General features: G+C 32.6%; 1 long non-coding RNA gene across 1 annotated transcript in view; it reads left to right on the top strand.

Annotated features, from left to right (window-relative positions):
• The first annotated feature begins 208 nt into the window (after positions 1-208).
• The window catches only part of LOC148275983 (uncharacterized), a 41,061-nt gene continuing 16,689 nt past the window's right edge, over positions 209-24,580 (top strand). Inside the window, exon 1 of the long non-coding RNA XR_015823893.1 lies at positions 209-225. This is a non-coding gene — a long non-coding RNA (uncharacterized LOC148275983). The remainder of the gene's footprint in view (positions 226-24,580) is intronic.

Here is a 24,580-nt window from a genome sequence, read left to right as displayed (position 1 = left end):
TTCAAGGCTTTTAAAAAGTTTTGTCATGTCTAGTCAATTTAATCCCAGTCAGTGAAGAATTCACTTCCCTCTTTTTATCAATCAATGGATTATTATTTTTTCAGCACAAAGATGAGAAGGCTACCAGATTACAGAGAGCTCCTTTGGATAGCTTTTCTCGTTTGGCAACGAGCAATTTTTCCTTGCATGTGGGCACCGCCAAGGAGACTCAAGTCCTCAGATGCGGTATGTGGTAGGCAAGCCGTACATACATAAACGTATTGGATAAATTGAATTGAATGAAATTGAATTTTTGAAATCTTCGTTCTATTTTTTTTGACGTGCACAATACACTACATTAACACGGGAATAGTGTCATTTTCTCAATCCGAACAACGTACCAACTATTTTTAGAATTAGTATATTGGTAGGGGAAAAGTAATTTCGTATTTTTCTCTTTATTTCAATGCTTTATAAAAACTGTTACAATCATCCGATTTAAGTCAAATATCCTTCGTTATGTTTGATAACTTGTTGCTAACGAGAATTCAACTTCATAACGCCCCTTTCGTAGAAGCCCTTGTCCCAATCGGCAAAAATTTCGAAAAACTAATTTTCACAGGCTTCAATTGAGGCCAAATTTGTACCCCCAAGCGCGTTGGCCATAGACAGGAACATGTAAGTAACTTGGTGCTAAGTCCGGACTGTAGGGTGGATGTATAAGAACTTCCCATTCAAGCTCCCTGAGCTTCTGGCGCGTCATCAAAAATGTGTGCGGCCTGGCGTTGTCCCGATGAAACACGACTCCTCTCCTATTCACCAATGCTGGCCAACGGTTTAGCTGTTCACAGTAGAGGGCAGAATTGAGCGTTTGGTCATAGGAAAGCAGCTTACAGTAGAGTATTTCATGCACAGTAACATAAAGCCCACTTTCATTAGAGACATCCATCAGTACAGTACTCGATCAAAAAATAATATTTATATTTTTTTTTTTTTTTTAAAAAGAAATATTTGCGTTCTTATGATTTACCCAAATATTTAATTTTGAGGGCCATTTTCAACGAGTTGTAAATAACTCACTATTAGAAAATGGAATCGAGTTGGGGTAGAGTGGGATTCGAACCACGGACCTTTGGTCCGTGTGTCCGAGACACTAGCCACAGGACCACAACCCGATTTTTGGATTGGATCTGTGAAGTCTACGAAGTTTGGTACTAGATCTTTACAATACATAGGTTTCAAGGAATTTTATAAATTGCCACAAATATTTAAAGTACCAATTTCAAAATATAGAAACAGGATGTGCGAATTGAAGAATGGTTTTTTCCAGAAGTACTTTGAATAAATACCTTGAATAATAATTATTTTATCCAGGGAATGCGCATCTTGAACATATAACTTTTAATATTTTACCGTTTTTGCTCGTATATGTAATTTTTAATACTATTGAAATGTTATTTGTGTTTTTTTATTCTTTTTTAGCTTGTATACGTAATTTTAATACGTTTTTGATATTTTTTAACCTGTATTGGGTGTGCGTATATTTTGTTAATTTATTATTTTTTTTTTATTTTGTACTAGTTCAGTTTGTATAAACATACATGTAATTTTTAAACTTTTTATATTTTTCAATTTTTCTTTCCCAGATTGTATAATGTTTATTTTGTTATTTTTAAATCTTTTTCATACCCTTTTTAATTTGTAGTATATCATAATTTTTATTCTGCTTTTGTAAATAATGTTATAGTTTAAAATATAAAAACGCCTTTAAATAAATATTGTTATCTGTATGTCCCTAAATGAGTTTTTTTTTTTAAACTCCTTGGGAATATTATATAAAATTATGTATAATATGTTTTCAATTTAATAAAAAAATAATTTATTTTTTTATTTTTTTAAAATCCCACTAAACACACAGCAACACCTTCTTGGCCGTCAGTCCTGGCTTGGCCATGGTCTGGGCCGCTTCGTTGGCTTTCGACCACGATCTCTGTCACTTGACATTGTCGCAAGTTACCCACTTTTCATTACCAGTCACCATCCGTTTCAGAAAAGAGTCGATTTTGTTGCGATTCAGCAGCGATTCGCAGATGAAAATTCGGTCCATTAGGTTTTTTTGCGTCAGCTCGTGTGACACCCTAACATCGAGCTTTTTTTTATCCAGCCTTCTGAAAATGGTTCAAAATGGTTTTACAATCAATATTCAGCTCCTAGACGATGCTACAACTGCTAACATAACGGTCTATCTCGATATTTTCCATGATTTTATCGACATTTTCGACCACAGGCCTGCCAGAGCGTGGTGCATCATTCAACTCCACTACACCAGAACGGAATCGCTCAAACCACTGTTGTGCAGCACGAACCGAAATAATATTGGCCCCGTATACATCGAAAAAAAAAATGGTCGCTTTCGACGCGTTTTCCCCTTTCAGATGGTTAAAAATGTAAAATATGGTGAATTTCTTCCTTTGAGACCTCCATACTTGACGCACGATAGTTCATGACTGAACGGACCAAGCGGAATACTTTAAATAAAAAGTTTGTAGTAAACACTTACAACTTTACAAAGCCGTATTGTATGATCCAATATAATCAATAATAAACGAGATATACATAGTTGAAAAAAAAGGGCGTGAAATACGAAATTACTTTTTCCCCAATCTATACTTAAATATTTCCATATAAAAATGCTCCACCCTATTACACAGCCATTGAACTGTAGGTTGTTTCGACTCTCCAATTCAAACTGTAAAATATTTCATAATAATGATGATATTTATTAATGCAAGTAATGATGTCAATCAAAATCTAGGTGCTAATAAATGCCAATTCGTGACGCTTCCTTAATAAAGATGAAAAGTTAATAGATTTATTATTGATTGAAATATCCTTCCTCTGTCATTCAAACTAATATTTATTTTTGTAACAGTATCCTTGTTTTTATATCCTCATTTTAACTAATTGAACGAATGCGTCAGCATACTGCTACCCTCAAATGCAAAAAACAAAACATGACCATATTAAAAAACGCAAGTACCTTTTATGGGTTATTATGGCGAGTTTCAGTTCGTCATAACTCTCTCACAGGTGCCTTCCCGATACTATGCGAAAAACACAAACAAAACAACTGCACGTCTGACTGATTATGCCTTACTAAAATCGATAAAATTGACGTCTCGCATTCCCGATTTCCTTACCTCAAAACTGGATTGATTTTGTTTTTTTGTTGAAGGTTATCAGAATGAAATTTTCTGTATCGGTACCTTTTGCGTTTTTTAAAAATATTAATCATATCTGTGTACCATCCCAGATAGCAATTTAAACTTGCCTCAAGCTTGTATCAAGTTTGAAGTATCAAGAGTTCAAGTTTGACCCAAGTTTGAGATTGCAACTCTGTAAACTTGAGGCAAGTTTAAAGCAAACTTCCTAGTTATCATCCAACAAACTCGCATGATGTTTGGATTTATTTAGCAGAAAAAAACAAAAACAAAAAATACAAAAAAAAACAAAAAAATAGAGAAAAAAAACAAAAAAAGGATAAAAACAAAAAAAACGAAACAAAAAAAAACACAAACCAAAAAAAACAAAAAACACGAAGTTTCTTAAAAATATTAATATTAAATAAAATATCTTGTTTTTATTACTCAGGATATTTATTTTGAATAAATAATAAAAATTACGGTTTATTTTTGCCAAGAAAGTCAGACGATGTGATGTCAGATGATGTGATGTCAGATGATGTGATGACAAATAATTCATGTCAATTGACTGGATATCAGAGTCCGGTGCATTCTTTTATCCCTCAACTCTGAAACAAATAAATAAAACTGTTTTATGACTTACTAGCTTTTTGACTAGCGGGATTTCTCATGGTAAAAAGTATCCGATATTCAAATCAAAATTTATTGCAGCAAAGGGAAAACATTTTGGGAAGGACATATGGAAGTCTAGGTATTTACTGGGCTTATGTACTGTCATTGGCTGGTTGAAGTGGCCACTTTACAAACTGAGTAACATTAAGCGTTCTGCCTATGTTTAAACATCTTCATTTCCTCAACTCTTCCATTTGTTGACTTTTGTGAAGTATGAGAGCCTCGGGGGTTAAAGTATTGGTTTATTATATCGATATATTATCAACAGCCTTTTTTTTCTGTAAATAAAACATAATTCAATCAATTCAATTCAATAATAGTTTAATGTTTGTGATATTTAATAATTAATCAGTTTAAACTATTGTAAGCATTGTGCAGTGGATGAGATATTCATATCATACTTACTTTTAAAGAGCTTTTGACAAGACGGTTTTGTCGAGTGACAGTGCAACAAAAACACATTTGTAATGTTTTTTTCCTCAGTGGCATATCAAAAGTTTATCCTTTAAACTGAGTATTAACACTTCGACAATGTTAAAAGTTTTAAAAACGTCCAATGATAAATGCGTAATTAAAAATGACATGAAACCCACGGACAAAAACGGTGAAATATATCATTTTTCTATGACTTTGATAGTATTGCCAATCTGAATATTGTTTGGAATTAACCATTTTTTTAGATATTTGTCATGCACTAATTTAATTTGGCGGCCTCCGTGGTGTAGTAGTTAAGATATTTGGCTCACACATGGAAGGTTCTGGGTTCGATTCCTGGTGAGAACTCAAAAATTAAATGTGATTTTCTTAAGGCTGGGCGTACTGTGCTGTAATTCACCACTGTAATTGGGCCTCACGGCCTGTTGTGGTGCCGAAAAAAAACCGGTCTTGCAGAAAAGTCCTGGGATAATATATAACAGTTTGAATAAAAAAATAATAAAAAATGGATTATCTCCATATTTTTATGTATATGGCAATGTGTTGATCATCACCATATGACTTTCGGATTCTGAAATACCATTCTTGACATAACAAGATTCCAGCAAGTTTTGTAAAAACTTGTCTCTTCAAATTTGTCATAACAATATTCCAGCAACTTTTAAAAAAACTTGTCGCGTCAAATTTTCCTTTTCAACCTTCCATCAATCTTAAATCAAGTTTGTACCAAGTTTCACTGCTATCTGGGGTACGTCCTTGCAAAGGTTTGCCTTCGACCTAATAAAGCTCAGCCGAAATCAAGTGAGGGTTATTACTGGAGCCCGCCCAGGGCACTGCAGGTTGAACAAATACCTTGCTAGAGTGAACCTTTCCAAAACTTCTAGATGTATGTAGGTTCTGCAGTGCAGATGAGAAAATATCTAAACTCTGTTAAGTAAATAACAGCATTTATCGATACTATTCCTGGCCGATTACCTTTCTTTCCCATCCTTCCCTTGACCCATCCTTATTGTACCTACCTAACATCAAGATAGAAGATATTCAAAACTAGAAGATTTGGATTTCGAACAAAAACCAAACAACATTTTTGACTTCATATAAATTCGCATAAAAAGTGGTTGGATTCGTCGCGCGTCGTTTTTTTTTTTTTTTTAAAAAGAAATATTTGCGTTCTTATGATTTACCCAAATATTTAATTTTGAGGGCCATTTTCAACGAGTTGTAAATAGCTCACTATTAGAAAATGGAATCGAGTTGGGGTAGAGTGGGATTCGAACCACGGACCTTCGGTCCGTGAGTCCGAGACACTAGCCACAGGACCACAACTTACTAGAATGTGGGGACTCATGTGAACCATAATGGATGTATGTTTATGCGCGAGCATAAGGACATTTTGTAAAAATCGGAAAAATGGTTGCAAGAAATCATTTTTTTTAATGACATATTAAATACTGTGCGTGTACCTATTAATTACGTATTGCTCATTGCAAAAAAATGTATTGTGTTCAGTACAAGATCTGTCGTTTAAAATTCTGTTTTTTAATCGTTTACTAAATTTCGGATGCGGCAAAACTTTTGAAACACTATTTTTCATTTAGCAATAGAATCAAATAAGTTATGCTATTTTCGCTAGCATGTAAACGAAAAAAATATTAAACATAATAAAATTAACATCTCACTAGTTCATTCCCATCTAGAATAATGACATATTGACTATATGGAGTCTGTCCAAGATCGTTTTCTAAGAAAAATGGCATGGTTACTCTGATTGCAAAGGGGTACCGTATTTTTCGGACCATAAGACGTACTTTTTTACTGTAAAAATTGATTGGATACATTTTGGGGTATGGTCCGATTAATCGTACGCAAAATACGGTAATTATTGTTTTATTGAAAGAGATAACTCTCCTAATCTGTCTTTACAAGAGAAACGTAAAACGGAGTTAGGTCTTTTTTGTTGGATGCTTTTTAGGAATATTTAATGCTATAAGTGATGTCCTACCACTGTTGCAATCAATCTATTTTTATGTTTTATGTGCTAAATATTCTTGTGAAAGAATAAAATCGTGTAATACTTGATTCATTTATTCAAAATTGCACTCGTTTAAATATTAATGAACTTATTAAAGCTTTTTAGGCTGTGCCCGTGTCAAGCCATAATAATTAACAATAAATAAAAAAAGTCAAATTAATTAAATTAAATTATAATGACATGTGATGCAAAAGAATAACACTCTAGAAAAACAAAGTATAAATAATAAATAATACAATTTCAAAAAAGACAATAATAATAATAATAAGATATTAAAATATAAGTGCCATAATATATTATATCCCTTCATACCAGCACTTTTGCTGGTTGGGAATATTTCGTACAAATAAAATATGTTATGTAATGTGATATGTAAAGTTAAAAACGATGTATTTTGTCATAAATAAATAAACCTTATCTAATCTAAAAAATACAAATGTAGATTCATACATAATCAAATATATAAAAAAACAGTGTGATTGAAATTAATAAAAAAAACAGAATTGGAATGGTAATTGAGATATGGTTTTAAGAAACTCACTCTATACTATAGTAAGAAATGAAAGTATTAAAAAATATGCCAAATAACAGTAAGTACTAAATTTAATAACATAAAAATACATAATGAAAAAATATCAAGATATATAAAAAGCAAATAAAAGTAAAAGTATGGAAGGAATGCAGATTAGTCAAATTCCGCTAATCTAGAATTAAAAAAAGATTGACAACTTCGTCCCTATCGATGTGCAGCAACCAATTGCAAACATTTTTCTTAAATACATACACTAATAACTAAGTTTTATTTTTATTCGAATAATTAATCAGTACTACATACCGTTCATTTAAACATCCTTGGAGAGATCAGATTTTTATTCAAGCCTTTTAATTGCGAAACGGTAACATTATAAAACTCATTCTTCCATTTTTCTCTCGATTGCATGTTTTGACTCGACCTATTCAATTATTAACAGTACATTATCCAATATTTCCTTTTATCCTACCAACCTTGGTTGGGTAAAAGTAGGCAATTAATTTGCTACCCACTTATGCGAGAATTTCTAAGTGAGAATAAACATTACATAATGCAAGTTTCGGACAGCACCAATGCTCTTGACCAACTAAATTTTTGGAGAAGCGTGTTTTGTAGCAAACAAATAGATTCTAATTGAACGAAAAAACTTACCTGTCAAATATTGCGCATCTCGATTGAAAAATTGAATAATAAATGCACGTAAATACAGAGTCAAAAATACATTGAAGATTTTAACAGTGAAAGTACATTCCTCCACATATCCGAAACCGTGTTAAAGACCGTGGGTTTTTCTATCGGCTTCACTCATACAAAAAAGCAATGTTTTTACGTCAAAAAACGAATGACTCTTTTAAAATGTTCAGTTTTATGTATCGCGATTTTAACTCTGCTTCTTTCGCTTCCCTTTTCACTATGAGTTTAGCAAAATTATATGGAGAGCCTTTGTCAAATATTATCATTCATCAAAAACTGTATTTACTTGCATCACAAGAGCCTTTCTCCATTTTAGTAATTTTATAAATAAAGGTTGACAGATGAAAAAGTTGAGGAAATGTAGATGTTTAAACATAGGCAGAATGGTAAATGTTACAGTGTGTAAAGTGGATACTTAAACCAGCCAATGATAGGTCATAAGCTCTGTACATACCTAGACTTCCATATCCCTTCACAAAAATATTTTTCGTCTCCGTTACGATAAATTTTCACCCACGTAAATGAAGATTTCAGATTTATTACAACGCAAAATATAAAAAAGAGAATTGATGACATATTGATGTATAAATATAGGCCAAATGGTGAATGCACAGTGTTAAGTGATCACTTAAACTAGTCAATGAAATGACAGGTATTTTTTTCTTGCTACTATATACCTTGAGTATGTCCAAATACTTTTAGACAAGACTGGATTTCACTCCGTAGGGAGTTATTAAGTTTGAAATTTAATGCGAGAGAGAGAGGGAAAAAATGAGAATGGAATATGGAAGTCATTTACAGGGCTTATGATCTGTCATTGGCTAGTTTTAGTGGCCACTTAACTGATAGTATTAGTAGTACTTGAGGCTAGATCTTAAAATCTGAAAGGGGAAGTCGGTTAGAACTTTTACAATTCCCCCAATAAATTGCCACGTATTTAAAAAAAAAATATTTTTTTCTAATTTTTTGTTTTTTTACAATAAACATAAGTGATAAAACAGATTATTAAAAAATAAAGCATAATTACATAGCCAGTTTGTGGGTATACAAGAAAATTTTAATAAATTTTTTCTCCTATAATAAATAATGGACAGTTATAATATTTTTATGTAACATAAGAAAGAAAAAATTAATTATTCTAAAAAGATAATATGGTATTTTTTTACAGTAATTAAAAAAGGAAATAAAAAATATTTTAAAAAAACACAAAAATTAAAGGGCAACAAAATAAATAATAGAAAAAAAGAGTTCATATCTTTAGTTTGAATCCAGGATAGTGCATGTTTTGTATTACGGGAACTGATGGATTGGACAAAATATAAGCTGTTTTATTAGATTTTTAAGATGAAACTCTATCAATATTTTTTTTTAATTTCCTGTGCCATACTCTTCTTTTTCTTCGCAGTTTCAATCCTTGGGATTGGTTTGCAGCAAAGTCCTGCATCTCGTCCTTCATTGGTCTCTATTCTCTGCAGCCTCGGCATATGAGGCGCAGTTTAAATCCTCGCAAACTTGCTCCAAATACTTACGTCAGGGGCGCCCTCTGTTATTTGTCCCCTCAGCCATTCCCTCTATTATGTCATGCAGGAGACCGTCATGGTGTATAATGTGGCCGATCTATTGGGCTCGCCTCTCTGAGACAGTTTTGATAGGTGCCTCTCTTTTACGATTCTGCTGAGAACCTCGTCATTAGTGATGTGGTCTCTCCAAGAAATTCCTAATATTTTTCTGTAGCATCAAATCTCAAAGGCTTCTAGTCTTTTTTTTTTAATCTCCTTTGGTAAAGCACCATATCTCACAACCGTACATCAATATGAGAGCTGTCGAAAGATTCGTCAAACTTGTCAAAGAGTCTGTAAAAAAAGTAAGAGGAAGAATAGAGATGGTTTATTACAGCAACTTTTTTTATCGAGATCAATGATGCCGAAATTCGATAATAAATATGATTTCAATACAACGTCCTTACTTAAATAATATTTAATAAAGTACATTAATTCGGTAGGGCGTGGGTGGAACTCGAATCGCTGCCACCTCCATGTAAGTTATAAGTCATTCCATTTAAAGAAAAATTAAATGGACAAACTGCAAAATTTGAACGGCAACAAATACAGTTTGACACATTTTTTTTTCATATACTCATCATCGACATAAGCTCGACAGCTCGGGGGGCCTTGGCTGAATCCGGGAGTCTCCTTCACTCTTGCCGGTCTGCTGCCCCTCGTCTCCAGTTCCTCACTTCCAACGTTGTCGCATCTGCAGTGATGCAGTCCACCCATCACATTTTGGGCCTTTCTCGTCTTCGTCATCCTTGTGGTACAGAGAGATTTAAATTTTATTTTTACGGGGTTTTTATCGTCCATTCTAATTATTGCATGTATTCAAGATGTCTTCAAATATATTTCTTCTATCATCAGGCAACTAAAATGAAGTATTTCGATATAAAATGGCAGCTTCAAAAAAGAAAAGGGAGTGCAGCTAGAAATAGCGGGAGCCACATTCAACAGTATGAAGGCTGTCTGGAGATCTGATATTTACTCAGTGAAAATAAAATGTCGCCTATATAACGCCTGCGTATCACCTTTCCTCCTCTACGGATGCGAATCGCGGCACCTCGCTAGGGCCCATAACAGCAAAATACTGAGTTTTAATAAAATATGTTAAAGAACAGTCTTGGGCGTGCGGTGGTTTGAGTTTGTAAGGAATTAAGTAATAAGAAAACGGACGCAGCAAACTCCATCAACAATTGTCATTAAGCGGAGGCGATACGGTTGGCTGGGTCATATACTGCGGATGCCTCCTGAGAGCCTTAATCACGCTTATCCACTTTACAAAGCATCAGGTTCTCGACGTCTCGGACGTCCACCGCTGACAGTTCGTCGGCAATTTATGCCAGAACCACGGGACGCGAACCGGACAGAGATGCCTAGAAGCTCTTTGTGGACACTATATGCTTCAACTAGAGAGCGGACATGGGATGATAATAAAGATGACTTAGATGCTATTAAAACTTTTAAAAAGTATTGAATATACGAGCGAAAAAATAACATTTCTAATTTTTTCGTCTTTTAATTTTTATTTTTTGCATCGCATCATTTTAGCTCTTTGTCGCTACAAATGATGCGATGCAAAAAAAAATATAGTATTTTCTGTCCACGACTACATTTTATCATGCCGATACGCAAGTTTCGAGCCCTCTTTGAAATTGATATTTATAAATTGATATTTTCAACCCTTTCCTAGTATTTTTTATTTATTTGTTTATAAATTTATTGCAAAAAAATAATATACATACTTAATAACAGGGAATCTTTATAAAACCAATTAATGTAAAATGAAAACTGAGTCTTCTCTGTTTATGATAGTCTCCATCTAACATGACACAGCCTGTTCTAATATGAAGATTTTCTATCTTTAGAGCATAAGTAGTCCTATACTAATAAAACAATAACATAAAAAAGAAAAACTAAAATTACTTAATTAGAAATGCCTAGTTAATCAAATGTAAGAAATTAAAAATCGTTATTATAAATATATAAAGTATATATATGTGCCAAAATATATGTTACTTAAACATAAATAATATAGTATAATATATAATAAAACAAATATAAAGCAATGAAATATGAATAAATAAATAAATAAATAAATACATAAAAATATAAATAATATGCGTACCAATTATATAAAGTACTGCATGCCTCTAATATATTCGTACCTTAAAAGATAAACCAGGGGATTCACATTGAACGAAATGTTCAGAAATGTGATTGTGCGATGGCCAAAACACCAAATGAGATAAATTAAATCTATAAAGAACTTTAGTGTAGAATAATAATTTTTTTTAAAGTAAAAGTACATATTAAAATAGCGTATCTAGGACACCTGTTTTTTTTATGTTAAAACAATGTGGATATCAGTTTTTTTTCAACTAAAAAAATCATTTGTATGACGTAAGTTGACTTCGGTGTTTTATTCACACATAAAATAGCTTATCTCATAATTTCCGCATTTTTAACTTCAAAACGGCAAAATGTGGACTCCCGTGTTTTATCCTCTAATATATCTTAACGTAAGATACAAGTATTATATATGATAAGGTGAGAAATTCACACAAAGTGACATATTTTACAACATTTTTAAAAATAAGTGAATCGCGTATAGATTTTTAGGTTAGAATGTTACTTCACAATGACGTTATTTTTGCCATATCGTAAAGATCAGACTTATTTTCAAGGTGATAAAATTAATTATTTATTGATTCTCAGTAATAGTGCGACATGTGTGCATGATGTAAAATGTATCATTTTAAAATTACCTTTACTGATTTCATATAATTAACCTTATTGTTTCAATCTACATTTATTAACATGTTTTATTTCAATCGATGAAGAAGAATTCCAGAATAAAATTGATTGTAATTAAAATGTAGTTTCACCAATAAATGTTGCTTGAAAAACTCACTTTACTTTAGTTTTAAGTTAATCAATGAACTCAACTTTTCTGCTTATGCATTTATTGTAATGAGTTGTATGCGAGATCTAGGCCAGAAAAAACCTGGTTGAAATATACGAAGTGTGAAAACTGCGCTCATGCAGAATGTCCTAGTTTAAATAAAAAAATAATTCCAATTTTTTTTTTATCGTTTTTTCGGTTTCGATTTTGATGTTACTTCTTTATCTTCAGGACTTAACTAACTTCAAATTATTCAGGTTGTTATTTACATTATGAAATATTATACGAAAGAAACAGAAGAATGAAAGGAGAGAGAAAGAGGATAATAGAATCACAACGGGAATATTTTTAAAAGAGGACTCGAAGTTAAATTTAATTGATTATTTAAGATGGGGAGTTTTAGGTTAATGGCTTTATTTATTTATAATCTTTCTAGATTGTCTGAACAAAGGACAGTTTTATAATATGTAAAATTTCAACACCAGTTTCTTGATTAAAATTATCGGTTTTCGGATATAAGATGACATGGGAATCCTTAGAAGTTATTATTGTTGAGACATTTTTTATGTTCTTTGATTGAAATCTGAATTAACGTGAAGTTTGGAATTTAGGTAATTTACACAATTTAATTTATAAATTCCCGGATGACTCAATTTATCATCCTTATTTTTTGATAAGATTTTACCTATGTTATGATCTATTGTTAAAAAAATCTATTATTAAAAAAATCTATTGTTCTAAATTTACACTATTTCTCAACATGTAAGCACTTTTGGAATAGGTAAATACTCATAAATTTCTGTATATAAGAATAAAAACATTGAAAAAAAATTTGCCTCTCCGGGTAAATAAAATGACATACGATATATTCTTCTGTAGAATAATAATTTGAATATTTTTCTAACGGAAGTTAATAGTTTTTCATTTATACCACAACATTAAAATATTAAGAGACACAATAATAATAATATTAATATATATTAATATTAACAAACCTTATTTTTTTCATGTACTTTTTATTGAACCTTACTTTTAGGTTTTAAAAAATCTGTCATTTTGTAAACCTTTCTCCTATACGTACATCATCATCATCACACAGTCATCCCTGTCCACTGTTGAACATAAGCCTCTTCCATACTCCCCCATATGTCCCTGTCTCGCGCTTTCTGCATCCAATCACCAGCAATTCTCTTTGTATCATCTGACTATCGTGAGGGGGTCTCCACTCAACTTCCCCTTTAGTCCATCTTTGGTCTTTTGATCTGGCAACATGTCCCGGAAATGACGATGCAAGCATGGCATTTCCATGGCATTTCCATGGCATTTAGAGAGTTTTATATGTAGCATGACTCTTTCATGATTTCTCTGTGCTGCTTGGAGCTTCCTTATAGTCAATTTGGTGAGTGTAAATGTTTCTGCTCCATATTTCAATACTGGAAATACTCGTACACATTGGTCATTCATTCTGCGTTTCAGACTTTTGCGAATGTTGCTGTCGAAGAACTTCTTCAGATTTCCATATGCTGCCCACCCAAACCGATTCTCCTCTGAAGCTCAACGGTCTTCTTATTTCTGGAGAGTAAAATGTTGTGGCAGAAATATTTATATTCATTGGCTTCTATTTGATTATTGTACGTCGACACAGAACATATAATATTTTAAATTCACAGGTATACATTCAGGTCTTAAAGGGCAAACAAATAATAAAATATTTATTGTTTGTAATTGACAATAGATCATTTGGTTACGTGTATGTTGTAAAATAACAATTCAAAGATTGAATTTAAATTATGTGAACAATAATTATTGTATTTTACAAAGATTTCAAAGATGGCCCCTTCTAACAATAAAATATTATATTATATAATTCACTTATTTAATACCGTATCAAAAGATTTACTTGGTATTGCCAGTTCATATTTTAGCTATGTTAGATGAGTTTGTTCGGTGTCCGGGTGGATTAATAATACTATTCTGTGTGAAATAAAATCAGAACCGTGAACGAGTGTTTTTGACTTAATAGCTACTCTCGGGTCTTTTTCGTAGTCTCAATCTTGGGGGTTGGTTTGCCGGAAAGTCCTGTATCTCGTCCTCCATTGGTTTCTATTTTCTGCAGCCCTTTTCTGAGCCAAACTTCTAAGTTTTGAAAGTGCCCGAGGAAAAAATCAGTTATAAGGTGGTTCGATTTTATAACTAACATTCGAGTCCGATAACGGACGCAGCAGCCTCCTATAACGAGTATCTTAAGGATGCGATGGTAGACCTGGCTTGGACAAGTGCTGCGCATACCCCAGGAGAACCTAAACCCAAGTTGCTTCTTCTTTAAACCTGCGGGCTCACGCTGTCCTGGAAAGCAGTCGATGACGATCTTTCGACTTTATTCGGCGGAATTAACGGGCGCTGGATTGACGTGGAAGGAGGCGAAAGTACTGGCTGGCGATGGGTTTTCCTGGAAGCAACTGGTAATGTCCACATGCTCCACTTAGGAGCGGATGTGGAAAAGAAGAAAAAAAAAGAAGTTCAAACCATTGATTGTAGACAATTTATTCGACGTCTTACGGAACTAAGAATGATTCCTATTAATAATTCTCGATTCAATGGTGAATGGTACGTAATTTTTTGTTTGTTTAAAAAAAAATGAATAAAAGGTGTAAAGACCTAATTGGAAAATAGAAATCATGTTGGGTCGCGCGTGCTTCGAACCTCTGATTCGCGAGTCCGCGACACTATCCACGGGACCACAGCTCAGTTCGGACAAAACAGCGATAAATTTTGATATTGTGAAATCTAATCTTACGGTTGAAAATAAATTAGTAATATTTTTCTGTCAAAGGACATGAAATAGCAATTTATCATTTGGAATGGTCGAGTCTTATAATACATTTGACCGAAAAGTAATTTAAATTAAAAATTTGACATTTGTTCGACGCCTTTTAAGAAATTTATTTCATATTAATCTTCAGCATTCAAGAGTATAATCCGTTCAAATGTTCAACTGAAGGTTTTGGCTATAAAAAATGGAATTTTACATTCAAAATAGTGTTTATGGTTAACCACCAAACTTTGATGGTTTAAATATTTATTTATTTTAACACTTTATATATACGAACTTTACGAAGAGATTTACGAGCAAAGAAAAGATAATGTTCTCCTGTACAAAACACTTAAAACTCTACCTATTCGAGGATTACTGTGGCTTTGCATCATTTTAGAACAATTTAATAGTAATACATTCAAAAATCCTCTCAAACATAACCATGATACACGCTTCACGTATAATGATGGTTTGGTAGTACAAAAATTTTGTAATAAGTATGGTAATATTTAGTACCTAGCATTTTTAATTTATTGCCGAAAGAACTTAAATTTAACTCACAATGTAAAAAAAGCAAAATAAGAGAGTGGCTACTTGATCAAAAGTTTATAGATGAATAGTAGCTAATGTGTAAAAATTTTAATTTATCATGCATTTTCATGTATTTAAAAAAATAAATATTATTATTATTAACATATTACAACAGAGATGAAGAACATTTAAGAGAAGGTAATATAGAAGTATAGCCATCTACAGGGCTTATGACCTGTCAATGGCTGGTTTAAGTGGCCACTTTACACACTGTGTAACATTCACCATTCTGCCTATATTGGAACATCTATATTCCTTCAATTCTTTCATCTGTTGATGTTTGTGAAGTTAAAGAGCTAAAACCTTTATTTATGCGGGTGAGATTCATCTAATTGAATTATTTCACCTACATACTAGGCAACGCCTGAAAATATTATTTTTTCAATTTCTATACTTCTTCATGGACCAGGTAAATTATCAACAATATTTTGAGTTTGCCCAAATTTTTGTAGACAAGGACTGGATTCAACTCCCTGGGGAGCTGCTTATATAAACATATTACAACAGAGATGAAGAACATTTAAGAGAAGGTAATATAGAAGTATAGACATCTACAGGGCTTATGACCTGTCAATGGCTGGTTTAAGTGGCCACTTTACACACTGTGTAACATTCACCATTCTGCCTATATTGGAACATCTATATTCCTTCAATTCTTTCATCTGTTGATGTTTGTGAAGTTAAAGAGCTAAAACCTTTATTTATGCGGGTGAGATTCATCTAATTGAATTATTTCACCTACATACTAGGCAACGCCTGAAAATATTATTTTTTCAATTTCTATACTTCTTCATGGACCAGGTAAATTATCAACAATATTTTGAGTTTGTCCAAATTTTTGTAGACAAGGACTGGATTCAACTCCCTGGGGAGCTGCTTATATAAACATATTACAACAGAGATGAAGAACATTTAAGAGAAGGTTATATAGAAGTATATACATCTACAGGGCTTATGACCTGTCAATGGCTGGTTTAAGTGGCCACTTTACACACTGTGTAATCCAGTCCTTGTCTACAAAAATTTGGACAAACTCAAAATATTATTATTATTATTTCTATATACGAGAACATGTATATTCTGATCTTTCCGGCTGTTAATAATATCTGTTGTTCATGGTCTTTATAAATGAAGATACTATAACATAAGTTAGCATAAATATAATCTCCACCAACAAGCTACAGAAAGTGGCTTGGTGGGATTTTAGTTTTAGTAAAAATATAATTTTTGAAATTTAAAAACTGTTAAAATGTAAAATTATATTTGTTAAATATATATTTTTTTTAAATTTGTAAAAATTTAAATATATACATGTAAGGACAGGCATTTTTCCTTAAGGCAATTTCTTCCTACCTACCCAAACCGTTCAGTTTGAGAAAATTACAAGTACATAGACATTTTCTAAGGAATTAGACTGAATCTTATAATTTTATACACAATTATAAGATGGTGAGAACACAAGAATTAAATGTGACTTTTCTCAAGCCCGGGTGTTCTGTGATGTAATTCGCCACTGTAATTGGGCCTCCTGGCCTGTTGTGGTGCAAAAAAATCAATAATAATAAAATACAGTCTCGATATGAACTGAAGAAGATAGCGTTCATAATATTTTTAAAATGTCAGCCTCGTGGTGTAATGGTCAGCGCGTTTGCCTACCAAGCAAGAGGTCTCGGGTTCGATTCCCGACTTGGTCGATACGAAATATTTAATTAAAAGGATGTTTTCACATCAGAATGTTTCATAGTTCCTGGACTGGTACATGAAGTTTCATCTTTTCAACACACTACCTATAGAAAACAACTATCCATTTCACATTGTTTATGACATGTTATTGACTATCTTGTGGCCACTTCACACAATTTGCAATATTCACCATTCTGCCGGTGTTTGAACATCCATATATTTTTTTAAAATTAATAAATCTGTTGTTGTTTAAAACGTTTAAAAGATTCATTCATGCTGGTGAGATTCATAGTACTTAATAATTTCTCCCACAACACACTACGCAACGCCTAAATTAAAAAAATATTGTGCTTGGACCAGTTGCTTTAATAAACAATATTTTTAGTCTTTCCAAATATTTGTAAACTTAGCCTAGTATCTAGGTGAAATAATTCAGTCAGATAAATCTTACCAGCGTAAATGAAGGTTTCAGCTCTTTAATTCTAAATCAATTGAAAAAATATAAATGTTCAAACATAGGCAGAACTGTGAATTTTACACAGCGTGTTAAATAGCCACTTAAACCAGCCAGCGCCATATCATATGCCCTGCAAATGCCATACTCCTTTCTCAATTTAAAACTGCATCTCACCCCCTAGAGCAGTGTTTCCCACGGTGGGGCGTACGCCCCACCGTTGCGGTGGGGCATAACGCCTCAGAGGTGGGGCACCACGCTTCAGAGACGAGACACGTCGGCATTCCACATATAAAGAAGAATACTTATCGGTCGTTCGAAAAATTGCCTGAGATGTACGAAATTGAAATATACGCCAAGCTGTACTTAAAATAGAATGAAATCCGTTACAATTTCAATAAATATCTAAAAACACAGAAACTGTGCAGGATGTAGCTGTAGATGTTGTTTTGATACCGGGCCCAAGCTGTATAATTGTATTGAGATATTTTGATAGTACATTGTTACAAGTATGTCAATGCGCGGAAGGCGTGTCTATAAATGACACCAAACACTTATTTATTTTATTCTACTTAATTACATTTTCAATTTATGTTTTGTAATAATTTCAAATATAATATATGCATTAGAATAGGTTTCATTTAATTTCATTAGGGGTTCATATGTTTACAAACATACTACAAGATGATTTGAAAATTTACCTGCTGTTTAATTAAAAAAGATGCCGGTGGGGCATCTGACTTTTGAAAAGACTAAGGTGGGGGGGCATGGCATAAAGAAGGCTAGGAAACACTGCCCTAGAGAGTTATCAAGGGTATCTAGACAGGCCAAAATATAATTGTCCTTCATCTTTGTTTAAAAAATAGCTAAAATAAATCAATTAAAATTAATCTTCACGCCCGCATCCTACTGGTTTTTAACAATTTATTAAGTTGTTATTACAAATCAGAAAGTAATAATTAAATATTTTAGAATTATGATATATGGTTTGTTGACGTGACTGTTTAATATACCCACTTGCCATTGACCGTATTATTTAACAATGAAAATGTTTTTTATGCCTTATACATTTAGAGTTCATGAATTGAATAAAATATAATTGATATAAATTTCCAGGGTCTTTACTATGCCATAAGAAAACGTGTACCTACACCAGTTATGTGTGAAAAGTATTCAAATTATTTTTTATTGGACCAAATAACACAACAAATAAAACAAAATATTTCAGGCGTTAAATTGGGACAAAATATCAGGCCAGGGTACGTATTCGGATGGGAAGTTACAATTTATCTTCAATTTTATTTACAAAGTAAAATTAAGTTTTCTGTATGAAAAATATAATATGTTTACAATTTTTTTTTCTATACATGTTTAATTATTCGTTACCGACGAATACATCTTAAATTTTCATACAAATATACACACCTTCGTACATAAATATCGATATTAGTTTATACCGTTTTAGTATATACAGATGAAAATAGCCGTTCATAATCGCGGCTCCGGACCCTTTGAGCAATGACTCGATATAATGAAGGCATAATACTCTCCAATAGCAATCACTGATGTAAAAGATGATCAGCTGCCTGACTGTAACATGAGATGACATTTTATATGATAATTAATAATAATTAACATAGGTTTGTATTTTGTACATTTTTATTCTGTATCTGGAGGCTTTTTCTGTGACAATTTCTTTTCGTAAGTTCGTTCGTTCGTTCGTCATATGTCCATATTACTCATAATTTTTTTTCACCACATTTCTGATTATCGTAGGCAACTGAAATAGCTCGAAATTAGACAGCGGAGAGACTATCACTGCCTCTCACTTCTGTTCAATGTACTTTATAGTCCTAACGCTCCTATAGACCTGCGTGAAAAATTTCAACCCATACACAATTCTTCTTTCTTCTTTAATTCGTATAGTGTCCATGCGGCTCGACTGCGGAATCATTTCCCATCCACCATCAAAGATGTTACTACATTATCTCTGTTTAAATCACGTCTGAAGAAACATCTCCTTTCGCTTCTTTAATCTTTCCTCCTTTCCTTTTTCCTCTTTTTTCTTTTTTTCCATTGAGTAATAGTTTTGATTTAAGGTAATTGATAAACAAATACGTTTATTTCTCTTCGAAATCGGGTTGTGGTCCCGTGGCTAGTGTCTCGGACTCACAAACCAAAGGTACGTGGTTCGAATCCCACTCTACCCCAATTTGATTCCATTTTCTAATAGTGAGTTATTTACAACTCGTTGAAAATGGCCCTCAAAATGAAATTTTTGGGTAAATCATAAGAACGCAAATATTTATTTTTTGAATAAAAAAAAAAACTCAACACCGGACTTAGGTTCCACGGAGCTGGGATTTATGTTTCAATAAATGTAACATAAGTATATTGTGAATAAAATGAATAAATGAATAAAAAAATAAACACAGACATGTATTTTCAGTTTTATAAAATAAATATAGGCGTTCATAACACGCTTGATAAAATAAATTATATTATACAAATTTATAAAAAAGAAAAAATTAAAGAATTTGAGATGAATAAGTCACTCAGATACCAACATAATATTAAAATGTCTATATTCCACACAAGTCATGGTCAAAAAAGCTTGGTTTTCAAAGGTGTAAAAAATTATAATAATCTTCCCAATGAACTAAAAACTATTAAAAATAATATATCAAAATTTAAAGTAAATCTAAAGAAATTTTTTGACCACGTGTAAAAACTACATTAAATTTTAATTAGTATGAATGTATTATTGTTTTATGTTCTTTTTACTTTTTATATCCTTTTTTTTTTCTCATGTACTCGTATTTAAAATTATATAAACTCTAATAAATAAACAAGTACAACAGTGTAAGTCACTCTCCAAGCACAAGAGTTAGTCTCTTTTTTGGAGAGTTACAGTGATAAAATTTACTAGATGTGTACAAATAGATATGTATAGAATTTTTTTTAAAACATTTACCTTTTATGAAATTTATTTATAAGAAATTTAAAAAAAAATATGTATGGAAAAATTAATTGAAATAACCCTGCAATAATAAATACACAGGTACAAGTATTTACAATGCAAATTAATATCCATTTGGTAATTCTCGACCTGAGTACGGCCCATTGTTTTGCTGCGAACTGTAGCTAACTTAATACCTAATAGTCAAAGAATGGTTTTTCTACGTTTGTATCCTCTATAGCTTGGCGCATTATTACTTTGAGGTCTTGCGTGTATTATCAAAACTTTGATCGAAGCATTACAAATTAATTATCAAATGCATAAATCCTACATGCATTCTTATTAAGATAAATACAATATTCAACCACAATGCAGCGCGTCCTACTTTCAAAAATACGTATATTTATATCTATGTAAGTATTCACATTCTATGTAAATGTTTAAAGGTCACCTGTACTCAGATGAAAAGTCAATCAAATTATATCTTATAAGTTTATAGTTTGGATGCCCAGTCATTACATAAATAATATCATCATCGTATTCTTTAAGTTGGTATTTCGAAATTATATTTTGCAATAAAGGTTTTCAATCTTGCTGGTGTATGTATGTATAATCATACTAAGTACAGATCTTTAACCCTTTCTTACCACTAATTATTAAATTTAACAGCCTTAAGAGGAATTTTTTTAATATATTTTTTTTTTTATTTACAATTTTTAAAAACCCGTTAGGGTTACATTAGAAATTTAATATTGTCTAGTCATTTTATGTCTCGTCTAGTCTAGTTAGTTCAGTCATCATGTGCTTTTTCAGATTTATTTTAAATTTGTCTCCAGTAAAAGTTTTCAAGTAGTAAGGTAAGTCGTTGTAGTGTTTAAGTCCATTATGTAGTATTTTTGACTGTCCTGTGTTTGTCTTTGCTTTTTCAATATGATAGTGTTGTTGTTGTCTGGTGTTATATTTGTGTATGTCAGCATTTTTGACTAATATTATGTCGTCTTCTTGTATGTTTCCCAGTGTTATTTTGTGCACAATTTTTAAGGTCTCAATTTTAGTAAAGTAGTTTATGTCAAACTGGTGTGTTTTTTTGTACAGTTCAGTCGTAGAGGTCACGTAGGGTAGGTTGTATGTTAGTTTGAGAATTTTATTTTGTTGTCTTTGTATTCTTGTAATGTTTGACTTGTTACCAGTTCCCCAGAAGGCGATCATGTAACTCAATTTACTTTTGACATAGGCTTTGTACATCATAACTTTTTCCTTTCTTGGTGTGAAATCTTTAATTTTGTAGAAGAGGCTATGTAGTGATGCCATTACTTTAGTGAGTCCGTCTATGTGTTTTGTCCATTTTAATTGTCTGTCTATTGTGAGTCCTAGGTAAGTCACATGTTCTAGTTCTTTAAGAGTTTCGTTGTTTATTTTTATGTTCATGTTATGGTTCTTCTTTTGTGTTTCGAAATGTATTATATTGCATTTCTTGGCATTTAGTGTTAAGAAGTTTTTGTTTGTCCATTCTAATAGTTTTTGCACTTCATTGTTAATGGTTTTAGTCAAAAGATGATGCAGTTCTGTTAGCAAGCAGCAAATAGGATTTGCAAAAAATAGTCTCTAGAATGTATGATGTATGCGTGGAGAGCGAATTGGCGATGAACGAAAGTAAGTCAAAAGTTATGGTATTTGAAAGGGGAGTGAGGTTACTGACTGAATAATAAATGTAAACAACGAATGTCTTGAACAAGCAGAAAAATTTGTTTATCGGGGAAGCATGTTTTCAAGATATGGAAGAGTAAAAAAAAATATGTTGAAAGGAGAGTGAATGCGGGCAACAAAATGAACGGCGTACTAAGCATAATAGTTGCTAATAAAAATATGTCAATCGAAGCTGAACTGGCAGTGCAAAACGGAAATTTAGTCCCAACACTTATGTATGGAAGCGAAACATGGAACTGGTAGAGGAAGGACGAAAGCCGAGGGAACGTGGTTGAAATGCTATCTCTTCGACGAATGTGTGGGAAATCAATAAATGGCAGGGTTATGAATGATGAAATCAGGCCAGAGTGTAAATCTGAGTCAAGTTTAACTGATAAGATTAAGAAAGGGTCTCTGAGATGGTTTGGTCATGTAGAACAAATGGACGACGAAAAAAAAGTAAAACAAGTATATATTGCGAAAATGAACGGTAACGTGAGACGAGGACGACCAATGAAGACGTGGCATGATCAGATAAACAAAAATCTTAAGTCTGGTAATGTCAAAGGTAAACAGAACCGAAGGGCATGTATGACAAGATGTATGAATGTGGTAGAAGCTAGGAATATATGCCAGGATAGACGTGTGTGGCGGTACATTCTCTCTGCCTACCCCTACGGGGAAATGGCGTAATGGTAGTAGTAGTAGTAGAAAAGAACTTGCGATGCCAGACAGTTATGATGAATAGGTATTCGAACATTGTTTTTCTGTGACTCTCTCGCAGATGCCTTCCCCATGCTGTACGAAAAAGACAACAACACCCCGGACTGATTATGCCTAAATATAATCGAGAAAATCGACGTTTCGCTGTCACGTTTTCCGCACCCCAAAAATTAATCGATTTTGCAACAATATTTTGAGATTGTCTAAATTTTCTGTAGACAAGAACTGGATTCAACTCCCCGGGGAGCTGTTAATATTAACATATTATTTAAAAAAAATACAGGTACAAATGAAATACAATAAGTCTAAATAAAATTAAGGCTAGGATAAAAAAAATAACTACCCAAAGACAAGATCTGGGCTATATTAGTTCTTTCTTTTTTTTTGGTTTCGAATCAAATGTCAAGGCCACGTCAAAACCCGGTTGGCGGTTAAACAATGACTAATTCATGTAGGGCATGAGTGTCTTAATTTTATAAGGCTCAGGGTAAAACGCGGTCAAATTTTTCTTCATTAACACGTATTCCCGTATTTTCTCTATGGATATGGCACTAGAATAATGATTTTTGCATGATTTTAATTAAAGCACAACGAAGTCTCTCAGCCAATCACGTGAGGAGATAAAACGAAAAACTAACTAGTATTAAGAACAATATTTTTGAGTTTGTCCAAATTTTCGTAGATAACGACTGGATTCAACTCCCGAGGAGCTGTAAATATTAACATATTACAACAGGGATGAAAAATATTTTAGAGAAGGTAATATAGAAGTCTAGGCACCTACAGGGCTGATGACCTGTCATTGGCTGGTTTAAGTGGCCACTTTACACACTGTGTAACATTCACCATTCTGCCCATATTTGAACATCTATATTCCTCTGTGTTGATGTTTGAAGTGAAAGAGCTCAAACCTTAATTTATGCTGGTGAGATTCATCTAATTGAATTATTTCACCTACATACTAGGCTACGCCTGGAAAATGATTTTCTTTCAATTTCTATGCTTCTTCATGGACCAGGTGGATTCATCAACAATATTTTGAGTTTGTCCAAATCTGTAGATGCCTAGACTTCTATATTACCTTCTCTCAAATGTTCTTCATCCCTGTTGTAATATGTTAAATCGATTATGTTTTTTTTATGGAAAAAGTATCAGAATGCATTTTTTTGTTTAAGTACCTTTTCTGTTTTTCAAAATTTTAAATCATGTTTGTATACCGTGCATTCGAAGACGGCGGATAAAACTGAGCACTTTTTACGGGTTTTTGGATGGCCCTAGCTCCCATAAAAAACAATTTATCAACAAAACAAAAAAACCACAGAGACACGCCAATGGTAAATATTTATAGTGTGTAAAAAAATACTGTTTTAGTGCCATAATTCAGGAAGAAAATACAGGAATACGGTTGTATGAAGAAAAGTCAAACCGCGTTTCTTCTAAAGCAGTACCTTTATTTCAATTATTTTTCTTTGTATTTTGTGGTTAACTGTTTTTTATTTTATTTTTTATCATCTTCATCATCATTCCCTTTCCGCACCTAATGGTGAATAGGGCACTGCATTGGTACACCAATCGCAGCGTATCTTGATCATATTTGTTACTTGAAGGTAAAATGATCAGTCTTACGCTTCAGGTACCAGTCCAGGGACTATGAAATATTCTAGTGTGAAA

Source organism: Micrasema longulum, unplaced genomic scaffold (genome assembly GCF_059751315.1).
Source record: "Micrasema longulum isolate JH-2025_06_02 unplaced genomic scaffold, ASM5975131v1 h1tg001305l, whole genome shotgun sequence".
NCBI classification, from domain to species: domain Eukaryota; kingdom Metazoa; phylum Arthropoda; class Insecta; order Trichoptera; family Brachycentridae; genus Micrasema; species Micrasema longulum.
This window is presented reverse-complemented; position numbering and strand designations above follow the sequence as displayed.